The sequence below is a fragment of the Typopeltis vanoorti genome, chromosome 23, assembly GCF_054136105.1.
Source record: "Typopeltis vanoorti isolate ZY-2024b chromosome 23, IOZ_Tvanoo_1.0, whole genome shotgun sequence".
Lineage (NCBI taxonomy): Eukaryota > Metazoa > Arthropoda > Arachnida > Uropygi > Thelyphonidae > Typopeltis > Typopeltis vanoorti.
In genome coordinates, this window is record NC_143571.1 from 52,725,291 (window position 1) to 52,737,502 (window position 12,212).

General features: G+C 34.2%; 1 long non-coding RNA gene across 1 annotated transcript in view; it reads right to left on the reverse strand.

The window, feature by feature from the left end:
- LOC150093854 (uncharacterized) overlaps positions 1-6,743 on the reverse strand; it is a 36,456-nt gene extending 29,713 nt beyond the window's left edge. Inside the window, exon 1 of the long non-coding RNA XR_016550342.1 lies at positions 6,393-6,743. This is a non-coding gene — a long non-coding RNA (uncharacterized LOC150093854). The remainder of the gene's footprint in view (positions 1-6,392) is intronic.
- Between the last annotated feature and the right edge of the window lie 5,469 nt (positions 6,744-12,212).

Consider the following 12,212-nt stretch of genomic DNA (forward strand, 5'->3'; position numbering starts at 1 on the left):
ATGGACACTGAATGCAAAGGAAATTCAAAAATTAAGAATAGCACAATTTAGTATGGAAAGAAGTATGCTTGGTATCATAAGATTGGATCACAAAAGGAATACATGGATAAGAAATCAAACCAAACCTAAGTCTCTGACGTCATAGGAAGAGTGAAACATCTGAAATGGCAATGGGCTGGGCATATTGCCTGAAGACAAGATCAACGATGGACAAAAAAAAGTACTGGATTTGATTCCAGAAGAGGAAAAAAGACCACCACGCCGACCTAAATCACGGTGGATTGATGATATCATCGGATTTGTAGGAGTGACCTGGGAAAGGAAAGCCATGGACAGACAGTTTTGGAGTAATCATGGAAAGACCTTCATCCAGCAGTGGATCGACAATGGCTGATGATGATATATATATATATATATGTATGTATACAGACTACCTCGTATATTGCGATACTTTATTTTTTTTATTAACGTGTGTTTGTGTTTATCATAATAAATCCTATTAATCGAATGAACCATTTCTTTTTTGGATTACATATATGACATCTTTGGTATAATTTTGTAATTTTAAAAATGTCATCTCAAATGTAAAAAACAAAAATAAAAATTTAATTTAAAAAATTTCAAATATAGATGTAATGATTTTTAAAAGCCACTTCAGATTTCAAATAGTAAATCCGAAATGGCCAGACAATGATCAATTTTTAAAACGTTTATTTATATGTACTGCACACATACTCTCTCTCTCTCTCTCTCTCTCGTCTTCAATTGCAGTGAAATTTAAATTATCAATTGTCGTTGCATTTGTTAATGAAAATATATTTACTACCTTTTTTCTTTTATTTTAGAGATGTTACAGATGAAGTATTTCAAATATTAACATTTGAAATTTACTTGTAAATTTCTCTTTTTAATTTCTCTCTCTCCCCCCCCTCTATTTCGTGTGTGTGTGTGTGTGTGTGTGTGTGTGTGTGTGTGTGTGTGTGTGTGTGTGTGTGTGTGTGTGTGTGTGTGTGTGTGTGTGTGTGTGTGTGTGTGTGTGTGTGTGTGTGTTTCAGTTTTATTTTTCATTTGATTTTATCAATTTATCTCATTACTTATTTTATCATATATCAGAATTAGTGATCCAAATTAGTGTCTCGGACTAAAAGGATTATTTCTTATTTGCCACTACACTAAACATACCCGAAAACAAAAACTATCAAAACTCGCATTGAAATTATTAGGACAGTTTTGTCAGTTGTTTAGAATTGTAAGAGAATTATAATAAAACTGAAATGATATGCCAGCAGATAAAGCGCACGTATCTAAAGTTCCTTAGGTCAAATTGTGATCTACGAGTTTCCACTTTAAAGGAAAAGAGGAAGATCGAGTAAACAATGTATTCATTATATAAACATTGTTTTATACAGACTCTAACCATAAAGCGTGGAGAGAAATGACAGATAATCATCCTCGTTGATAATGACAAACATTTTTTGAATTTCCACCTAAAATGAGAAGAGGAAAGAACAAGCCAACAGTATTCATAAATTTATTTATCGCTTGTGGATATAAAAAAATAACAAAGTGCTAAAGACTATTATGTGAAAGACTTTATTCTGATATAGATGCTAGATGACACATAAGTCGACTTTCTTGCACATCACTCTACTACACAGTCGCCAAAGATATTTAAGCATCCATCCTACGAGAGCATATTTCCCGGCACAAAAGAAATCAGTGTCAGGTGTCTTTAGGAAACAACGACGTGCTGCACATCGCCATCGTTTGCAAATAACTTACACGCTAGGTGATCCTTCATTATTTCAAAGAGAAAACAATCACTGGGTTGGAGATTAGGATTACGACTGGGTACCCCAGAGCTTCCCTTAAATCTCCATTGTGTTATTGGCATATATGCACGTCATTATCATGTAGCATGAAATGCTTTTGTGTAATAATTCAAGAGGTTTGTTACAAATGGCCAGTAGCAACTGATCAAGAGGTTTACATAGCGTTCAACATTCATCCTAGTTAGCAAACTCAAAAGAAGCCTGCCCACAACTCCAAACACTGTTCTTTGAATTTGGCTGATAGCATCGCTTTGCAGGATTTTGCAGGGAGAGTGATAAAAATATTTAATGTCAGCGATGATGCACTGGAGTTTCGCTCATTATAACAAAACGGTACGCACTTAGTATGACGTTGACGATGTTTCGGTCACATTGCTATCTCCAATGGTTGGGGCCTCCATAAAACATCCATGTGATGCCATCTAGTGGTCGTATGAGAAAACAGATGTTCTCCTTATTCAATTAAACTCGAAGAAAGTTTTGTTTTCCAGGAGAAAACAAACTAACCACCCTGAGGTATTTTTGTTTAAGACTGGAGATCTTACTCTACTCCGAAAACGACTTTTTCCATCAAGATAGAATTTGAACCCTGTCGCTTTTTAAGGAACTTTTCATGTGCAGTTAAATTACTTAGCCAAGAAAAACTGGTATTCTTAATGTGAATCTAACTCATGATGGAGTTGTAAACCTCTTAATCATTTAAGTACTATGGGTGAGCTAAAGTTAGATGATTCGGATTCCCTGCAATAGAGACCTTTTTCAAGCCACTTCATACTCAATAAAGAGTGTTAGTCACAACACCGAGTGACGAAAATCGTCTACCACCTGAACCATCACAAAACATCTATGCCTACATTCGGATTCGAACCTATAACCTTAGGAGAGTGGATGTGCTGTTCATTCAGCTAATGTTCCAGTTTTGCATTCTACAGTAGGAACTATTTCATTGCGATATGAAGAAGCCATGCATTGGACCGTGACAAAATGTAAAAGAAAATATTTAGGAAGAAATAGTTTATGGTATTAATGTAGGGAAAAGAATAAACCAAACGAAATTGAACCAAACGGCAACCTTTTTTTTTTTTTTTTTTGCTTAGTTTTGGTACACGCTGCAATAAGAGTTCGCATTAATCTAAATGTTTAATGTTAAATGTTTTCTTGTCAGTGGTGTCAACTCAATGACTCCAAAGCTTAAACAGCTTTGGAGTCTTTGAGTTGACACCACTGACAAGAAAAAAGAACAGTCATTGTTAATTGCTGATTTTATACAAACAGAACAGTAGAATTAACTGCCACTCACAATGTTCTCCCGATGAAATTGTAGACAATGTCTTATGGCGCAAGGAAAACCCAACCTACAATGCTTAGAATGTAATCTGAGCTTCACAATCGTAGCCATCGGAAAGACAAAATAATTTTAGAAGGCAACTTTACTTGTCGAAACACTATTCAATGTGAACAGAAACAAACGATTACAAACTAATAATAATAATAGTAATTCGTATAACTGGTTTATACTAACTTTGTTAAAAATGCCTGTTTTTTTAACACAAGTTCAGAATAAGACGTCTGCGTTCTCTTATGTCGAGTTTTTCATGACCTGCAAACTAATATTATTTTATTCGTGTGGGATTCCCCCCGTTCCTCCACTGTCCCTAGGATTGGTTGAACCCTCCTAATGAGGGATTAAGCATGTATTTTTGTCTGAGCCTGTGTGTTCAGGGGGACCGGTTTGCCTGCTTTGCGGGATGAAAAACACCAGATAAACTAGGGGGGAAAACCCTGCTGTCCACGCCCAAGACCGGCTAACTTGGTTATGGCTGAGGAAGATCCTCGTGTTCCTCACGTCGTCGATGGAAATCGAACCTAGGACTCTCCTTTCCCAGGCAGATGGTTGCGAAGAGCAGAGCCACTAGGCTAACCGCACGGAGCAGACTAACATAAGAACGCACGAAATGTATGGACATACTACTGTCACCTTATTGCTTTAGTTCCTTTGGAAACCTAACTACCCCACTGCTACTGTTTCTGACAGTTAAGACCACTTTATAAATGAAATTGTTTCATGATTCCACATAATGTAGTTCGAAGATCACATTAAACATACTAAATAAGGAACTGTTCGTACAGTAAAGTATTCTATCTTGATAAACACTCTTAAATGTATGTGGACACTTTGAATGCGTCTAACATTACATATGTGAATGATGAAGAAGCATTCACATATGTAATGCGCATTCTTCTTAATCATTTCACAAATCGAGAATAAAGTATTATTATTGATAATAATCGACAATCAATGATACTGTATTTCTATATTCTGTAATTCTGAAACACCAAACAAACAAATAGATGATAATGCAGCAAAATTCTAAAAATAATTTATCACTTCAGTTCTGGAAGGATTGCAGTATATTCTCGAATGAGTAATTTTCCTTTAGCCAATTCTTTTGCATTTTTTTAAAACCTGTAAGAGTTATTGCGACTCAAAATTTTCATCTTTTGCAAAAGACTTGAACTATAAGTTTAAATTAACTTTTAATTACATTTATTTTAAAAGTGATTTTAACTACCCGGACAACTAGGTAGGCTTGGTTGACAGAATGGCGACATACCTCCAACCAACAGGCTTTAGGTTCGAATTCTGCCGTGTGCATGGTTGCCTTCGGTGAGATGAAATTCATGACCCTGTGAGATCGCCGCTTTTCTTACTGGAGGTCTGAAAGGGCTTGAAAAATGTTCTATGTTTTGTCTCTAAAGTAAGGTTTACTGATTATGTAAAAGTTAAATAAAAACAGAAAAAAAACAATAAAATCAAAGTTCCAAAAAATTCATCAGAATAACAAAATTACTTCGCTTTGCTAAACATGACGCATCCGATCGTAGAACCTTACCAAGTAGACGTAATCTCGCTATCTAAATTTGGGCTCTTGTTTTGGAATTGCTGCAATTCCAAAACAAGAGCCCAAAGTATGAAGCCTAACGATGAAGTCATGTAAATCTGACCAGCTAAATGTTTCTTATTTCGATTTTGTTTAAAGTGGTATAAATTGTGTTTATTTGCAGCTAATTTGAACTAAAGACTGTGAACAAATTTCTTATGAAACTAATTTCATGTGATGACCAATTCAGATTCTTCTATTAGAATTTGCTTGTGCATATATCAGTTGATAATATCTACTCGAGTCTGTTAGGTATGCTGAGGCGAAAGAAGGATAGGAAATGGAACAGTTGAACTAGATGTTGTCTGGGTTGTATATATAGGTTAAGTATAGAAGCTTAAAAATTATGTGTCATGTACTCTCAGTTATCATTAAGGATGTCACGCATTTCCTAATTCCATATGCTAACATATGTCATAAAGACATCATTCTTCAAGCTGGGTGATACGACAGCTCACTTCTAATGAAGTCCTGAGGGCTTCATTAGGAGTGAGCTGTCGTATCATCCTGTCGAGAAACCACATTCTCTTTCAGAAACTCTGCATTACTCAGCTAATTTAGACGCAGTTAAGTTCATATATTGAGAGAGTGAGGCTGATAATATGAAAACGAGAACACATCCCTCTTTCATACACAGTTAAACAGGATAGTAGCAAATGCTTCAGACTAGGAGGGGGTTTTGTACGACTTCATCTGCAATATAATGCGGAGTCGTAGATTAACTCTGAAGGGTTCGATACGTGCATGCAGATTAACCTGAAATAATACGAAATATGATTAACGTGTCACCGTACATCTGTTAGCAGATTTTTAACGTACAGATGTTTTAAGCTTAGAAGATTTAGTTTGTGCATAATGATGATAATGCATTATTATCATCAAGTTATTATCTCTGGAAAGGCATTAAATTTCTAGAAAGATAGACCAAAACAACTGTCAAGTTATGAGAACTAAAAAGAAATCCATATAATGGATTTTCAGCTTTATGTGTCGCAATGTGGAACAAGAGCGTGAACGTCTAAATTCAGCAAAATCCGTCCAGCTAACGCCGATGAATTACATGAGAGAGAATGATTGAACAAATCGAATATACACTTATGAATTTTGCAAAAAGAACTAAAATAGTTCTAGATTGAAATGCCAAGTATGCTGTCGTGAATGACACTTTCATTCTTGTGCTTAGTTTAGATTTTATTAATAAATCCCATTTACATAGAAATATTAATTTAATATAATCCACAAATTAGACATTTTTGTATGTAAGCATTTCCAATATAGAGCCATGAAATGTATTGCTATTCATTTTCATAACTACAGTGGAGTCTTTTCAATGATATTCTTCAAAACAGTTTTAATATCTGACTTTAGTTTCTCACCCATAAGCAGATTATTGTTGTCAACCTTGAATTTTATAAGAAATCATCACTGGTGGATTCAAAATTCAAATGAAAATAGAATTCAAATTGTGCATTCATATAATCAAATCCTTATATAATTAACAAGATTCTTTACATAAATATCATGGCATATATCTTAAAAAAGACATAGATTTTCTAATGTTTTCATTCATTCTTCGTTGCTAATCAACTAAAGTTTTATAAATATAGAAAATTCGTACCTGTGGATCCTTACAGCGGGAAATAACCCGAATGAACAATAGCACCCTTTTATTTGTTCCCGGTGTGTCAGACTGCACAGTTCATCGCAGGTTAATATCATAGATGTGACAGCAGTTACTAATAGCAGACATGAAATAATTACAAACAACCTGCTGCTATTTTCCATTTCCTGCTATTTGCGAATATAAAGGAACCCACAGAACACTTTAACTACAGAAGAATATTATAGAATAATCCCCTTTTATTATATTCAGTAAACTGTACTACTATCGTGTGTTTAACGGACGGACTAGGATACCAGAAAAGATGTGCTGAGAGAAGTATGAGAAGAGCACAACTGTCTGTGCATTTTGATGAGCGCGTGCGTTTTGATAATAATATTTTGGAGTACGCTCTCCTCTTTAAAAACGTTTTCCACATTATCACGTGAAGCGGTGATGGTGTCTAAACTTTGCTCTAGTGACATCAATAATGACGTTGATTGTTTGTGTCAATAATCTTACAATATCGGTTGATTAGAAGAAGCAGGAAACGGAAATGGTCCTGCAAAATACCAATTGGACGACTGTATGCAGGTTGTATTTTTATTATTTTTACTTATCTTTAGGAGCGTCTAAGAAAAACTATCCTCTGAAGAATGATGACAATTCTATTATAATAGATATTCTGCTAATTGTGAAGGGAAAATACTGCATGCAAAAATTTTATATGCTTGGATAGAGATGGCCTTAGTGGCAACAAACGTTTCCTTTATGACAACGAATCGATTTTTTGTACATCGTCGAATTTATTGTTTCCGGCTTTGACGTTTAAATAAACGCTTTAAGAGCACCACAGTGATGATTCTTATAAACAGTCTTTACCTGCGTTTATCATTCTTGAATTCTGCTACTTTGCTCTGGAATCTGTCGGGAGGAATCCCATTATGGTCATTTAAAGATGGCGTACTGAGTTAATTTCTGGTCTTATTTAATTAAAATGGAATTTATAAAGTTTATCAGTGCAAACTACCGATTTAAGCTTTATGTAGCCAATTAATATTTACAGATATTTCTTTTATTCTTCAGAGTGAAAAAAAAGCTGAATAGAGTCATTTAATTAAACTTTAATCTAATTTAATTTAATTTAGTTTAATTTAATTTTCATTAAATTAAAATTTAATCAAATAATGAAACTTTGATATTAAAATTTTACGTAACGCTGATTTAAAAACTAAATGATTCAAATGTAACTAAAACCTAAATAATTTTATTTTTATGTATTTATTTTTCGAAAACGAGTATCTAATGTGCAAAAGTAATGGAAATGACACAAACACTGCCAGAGGCAAAGAATCTAAATAATTAACACTGTCGATTCAAAGAAATTCTCGAAAACTCCGGATTCTTGGAGGTTTGCACAAAAGCTGCCTTAGGACAATTTCTTTATGTCAATGTGCTGATTTCGTAGAATGAAAAAAAAAACTGCGTTTTAAGAGGGAAGAGTACTATCTTATGTATGACCGGACAATTGATCTTCAGTTGAAAACCCTTATAAAGGTTCCTGGCATCCTATGGATTCGAACATGGGTCTTTTCAACCGAAGGACATCAGTAATCTAATTCAACTTCTTCATCAACATCAGTTGAAGAGTGCTAAACCATGAATGTTATCCATTACATGCAAGCTCTTACAAGATTAGGTTACTGTTGCGTTCTACTTTCAGATTGCTGCCTTAACTAATATTACCTCTAAATGTCAATATATATTTATTAAATTTGTTTTGAAGGAGCTTATTTACTTTTTTATGTGAATATCACTCATGAAATGATTATAGACTTTCTTGAATGAGCTAAGGCTATGGTAATATGGAAACTCTTCCCTAGTGATCAAGCATTTTTTCCAATCACTTCAGGCCTTCAGTAAGTAAGGTCGTGGTCTATTTCCCACCTAAAATTCTTCATTGAATGTTCACGCTCATGGTACAAGTCATGGCCTGTTTGAAGAGCGGAAATACTCAGCTAACATGGCAGACAAGGGCTTTTTGCGTCCAATGAGGTTGAGGTTGCAGTCCTGATTTCCAAATATAAAAATTTATAAAAATATTTCACGTAGCTCCAAACGTCAGATGAAGTGTGAATATCTAGGCTTAAAAATGGAGTGGAGCTGTCCTTAAAATACTAACAGTAGTTACGTATTAATGTTTTATCGACTAATTAAATGATTATTAACTGAGATTTAAGTGTTATAAATAGTCCTAATTTTAACATATTTGTAATTCCTAAAGGTACGAATGATTTTAATATATGTATTGATAAAAATGATTGATAATAAAAGCGATAGATAAAAATGTAGTAGATAAAGAATCAATAAATGTGCACAGCCATTCACGTTGACGGCTTGCCATATACAGGGAGCTGACAAAATAATGGAAACACTCGTTACTCATACACATTTCTTTATTAATATTGTGTTGGACCACCTTTTGCTTGCAGTACTGCCACCTGAATTATTCTTGAAATGGACTCAAGTAAGTTTTGAATGGATTCAGGTGAAATCTCTTATCATTCTTCTTTGAATAACACCTTCAAGTTGTTTTAAAGACGTTGGAGGTGAGAATCAGTTTCTTATCGTAGTCTCCAAAATTAACCAGAGTGGTTCAATAATGTTCAAATCTGGTGTTGTGCTGGCCAGGGAAGATGTTGAAGTTCATCTTCATGCTCTTCAAACCACGACTGTATAGTCACCGAATGGGGGCATTGTCGTCTTGGAATATTGTTGTTTCAAAATAACGTGTAGATCCTGGGATGCACTTGATTACCCAAAATGTCCAAATAATGACTTGGAATAATTCTGCCATGAAGAGTAATAATGCGATCAAGAGAATACCGCGATATTGCTGCTCAGACCTTCACAGAACCGCCCACGTGTTTCACTATTGGAATCATGCATTCTGGACTGTAGGCTTCTTTGGGTATTCTCTAAACGTAAACTCGTCCTGATGTAGGAAACAGCGTGAAGGTCGAGTCATCTGACCATTCAACACGTGTTCACTTTTCTAATGTCCAAGTTTGACGGTCGTAACACCATCATGTACTCATTTGAGCATTCTTTTTATTAATTTGAGATTTAGCGATTGCAGCTCTATCCTGAATATTAGATTTATGAAGCTCACGTAGGAGAGTTTTTGTGGAAACAGGTTCTGCAAGATGGCTATTGAGTTCTGCTGTTATTACCTGTGCTGCAGTAATTCTGTGATTTTCGAAACAGTCCTTAATGTCCGACGATCTCTCTCTCTCTGTGATTTTTGATTTTCGATCCTTGTTTCATTTCGATGATGTCTTCCCATGATATGTGTATGTCGACATAACCTAATAATGTAGCAGTTTTTGTCACCGATGCTCCAGCTAAACGCGCACTAATGATTTGTCCTCTTTCAAAATCGGACAAGTCTTCCATTTTTCAATTTTTAACACGAATTATCACCCAGTACAATTGAGTTAATTAATGCACTTGCTTGCACGCGAATTACAGTGTAAACCAAACCAAACAAGATATCCAATGCTGCCATCACCACAAGGTTTTTCAATGTAGCAAACATAAACAAAATAAGATATTTAGGAATTATTTTCATAAATATCTTAGTGTTTCCATTATTTTTTTTCCAACCCCTGTATATAGTTTTTAGTTTTATTTCTTACTTTTTTTCTTACTTCATAGTTTTATAATATAATATAATATAATATAGATCTCTAAATTAGTCTTATTTATTTTTTTATTTATTAATTATTTATTTATTTATTGCTGCTCAGACCTTCATAGAACCGCCCACGTTTTTTTAAATTTGCAAAAAAAATGTATTTATTTTTTTTTGCAAATCTTCGACTATGTTGAAACTTCCAAGTTGTGGGTAATACCTTCATAATGTAGTCGAGAGCAGACTTAACATTCATCCTCAAGTTGGATTAGGTTCTAATCCAGAACTATTATACGGATTTTTTCGCCCGAAGGTGTATTAACCGCTCCCATATCGAGGTTGCAAAGTTTTTCTTTCTAAAAACATCGATTTTTTTTTATCAGCAAACCAACCAGCCCGGTTGATTTTAGTTATGAACTTACAACCAACTCAAACCTTATCTAAAGGTGTTATTTTTTTAATAATGTTTTGATTTTATATTTCTCATCTATTCCTCCTATTTTTTTCCATTAGCTCCTTACATATTTTTTTCTCTTCTGTTATATATATATATTGTTTCTTCATTCTAACTTTCATCTTTAGATTTGTTATTGAGTTTGGTTGTTTAAATTTTTTTAATCTCAGTACCACCAATAGAAGACTTACTAGCATGTCTCCAATGAGCTTACACAGAGTTATGAAGATCAGCGACCATCTATTCCTCACAGTAAGACTGATTACAACCCAGTATTTCGAATGGAGATAGAGATAAACCAATAAACCAGATGGGTATTATACCAAATCAAAGGCTATGGGGAGGTTTTATTACTTGCATTCCAAATAAATTACTAGTTATTTGGAATGCAAGTTACCTACTTGGGTGAAAAATCCAAAATGCAGGAGGAGGGATGGATATTTACATGAGATTACCTAACCAACTAACAAAATCTAGTTGAAAAGCCCTTATAAACGGGATCATAACATAGTCGCCAACTAAAGAACGTTGCCTAAAGGGGGCGCTCATTTCACAAGAGAAATGGGTAAGGTAACTTTTAATCAATTTATTTCTTTATTAAAATTATTCAACTATGTTGCACTGAGTACAACATGGCTGATTATTATTATTTATTTTTTTAAATAACTATGTTTTGACCTTTTGTTGCACTTCAATGGGACTCTGTCATCTATCTGTTAGGCCACTATCACAACTTACCACAATATCTGTAAGTGGAACATAATTTTCCGCATTTGCTTTAATGAATATAGAAAATAAATGACGAACTATAGACTTATTACACAAATCCAATGCATCTTAAATGTATTAAAATAAATATTGTAACTCATAGTAAAACCACCCTAATTAGTTTACTAGCAAACGTTCGTCCCAACAGTTCTTTTCGGACGAATCGATTGTGAGTGAAAACTATCAGTACGCTCCACAACGACAGGGATGCTGGTAATCACGTCGAAGAAAAAATTGTCTAAAATACCCGACGCATGTCACATAAACTGAAGTGGCTTGAAGGACGGAAAGTGTCAAATGGGAGGTTATCACGCTATTTGAGACATAAAATTTAGATATTTTTAAAATATATAGTATTGTCCCAATACTTATTCGACATATTGTTTGTCGGATGATACTGACATATAACAAAGTTAGGGTGGCCTGTTGATTTCAAGAATGTGGCTCTTTAGAGTAGCTTCGATCTGTGTTATTTGTGTGAGTATTTAGGTAGCCGCTAATCTTAACTGTACGCTTCCCTCATCCCTCTCTTTTCATTTCCCCCTCATACTCGTAACCAGGACCGGCGCATAGTATTTTTCTTGTGTGCGCGATTAATGTTCGGCGCCTTTCCAAAAAAGTTTTTTTTGAATAAAGTGTGAATGAAACGAACAGCAAACGAAAAACAAATGAAAACCGCTTTACAGTATAATGTTACCTACGGATTAGTTCTGCTTATACAAATTTTTTCAAGTTATATAAATTTTCAAAATAATATAAAATAGTAATATAAAGTTAAGAGATTTATTCAAATATTCTTTATATTAATTTTGCTAAAAGGGACTCGTCTGGCTTTCATTTTAGCGAAATCGTGTTGCAGTACATCAATGTTGATAGACTGAGCAATATTATTTTCTATTGAAATTAGTGCCAAACCATTTAG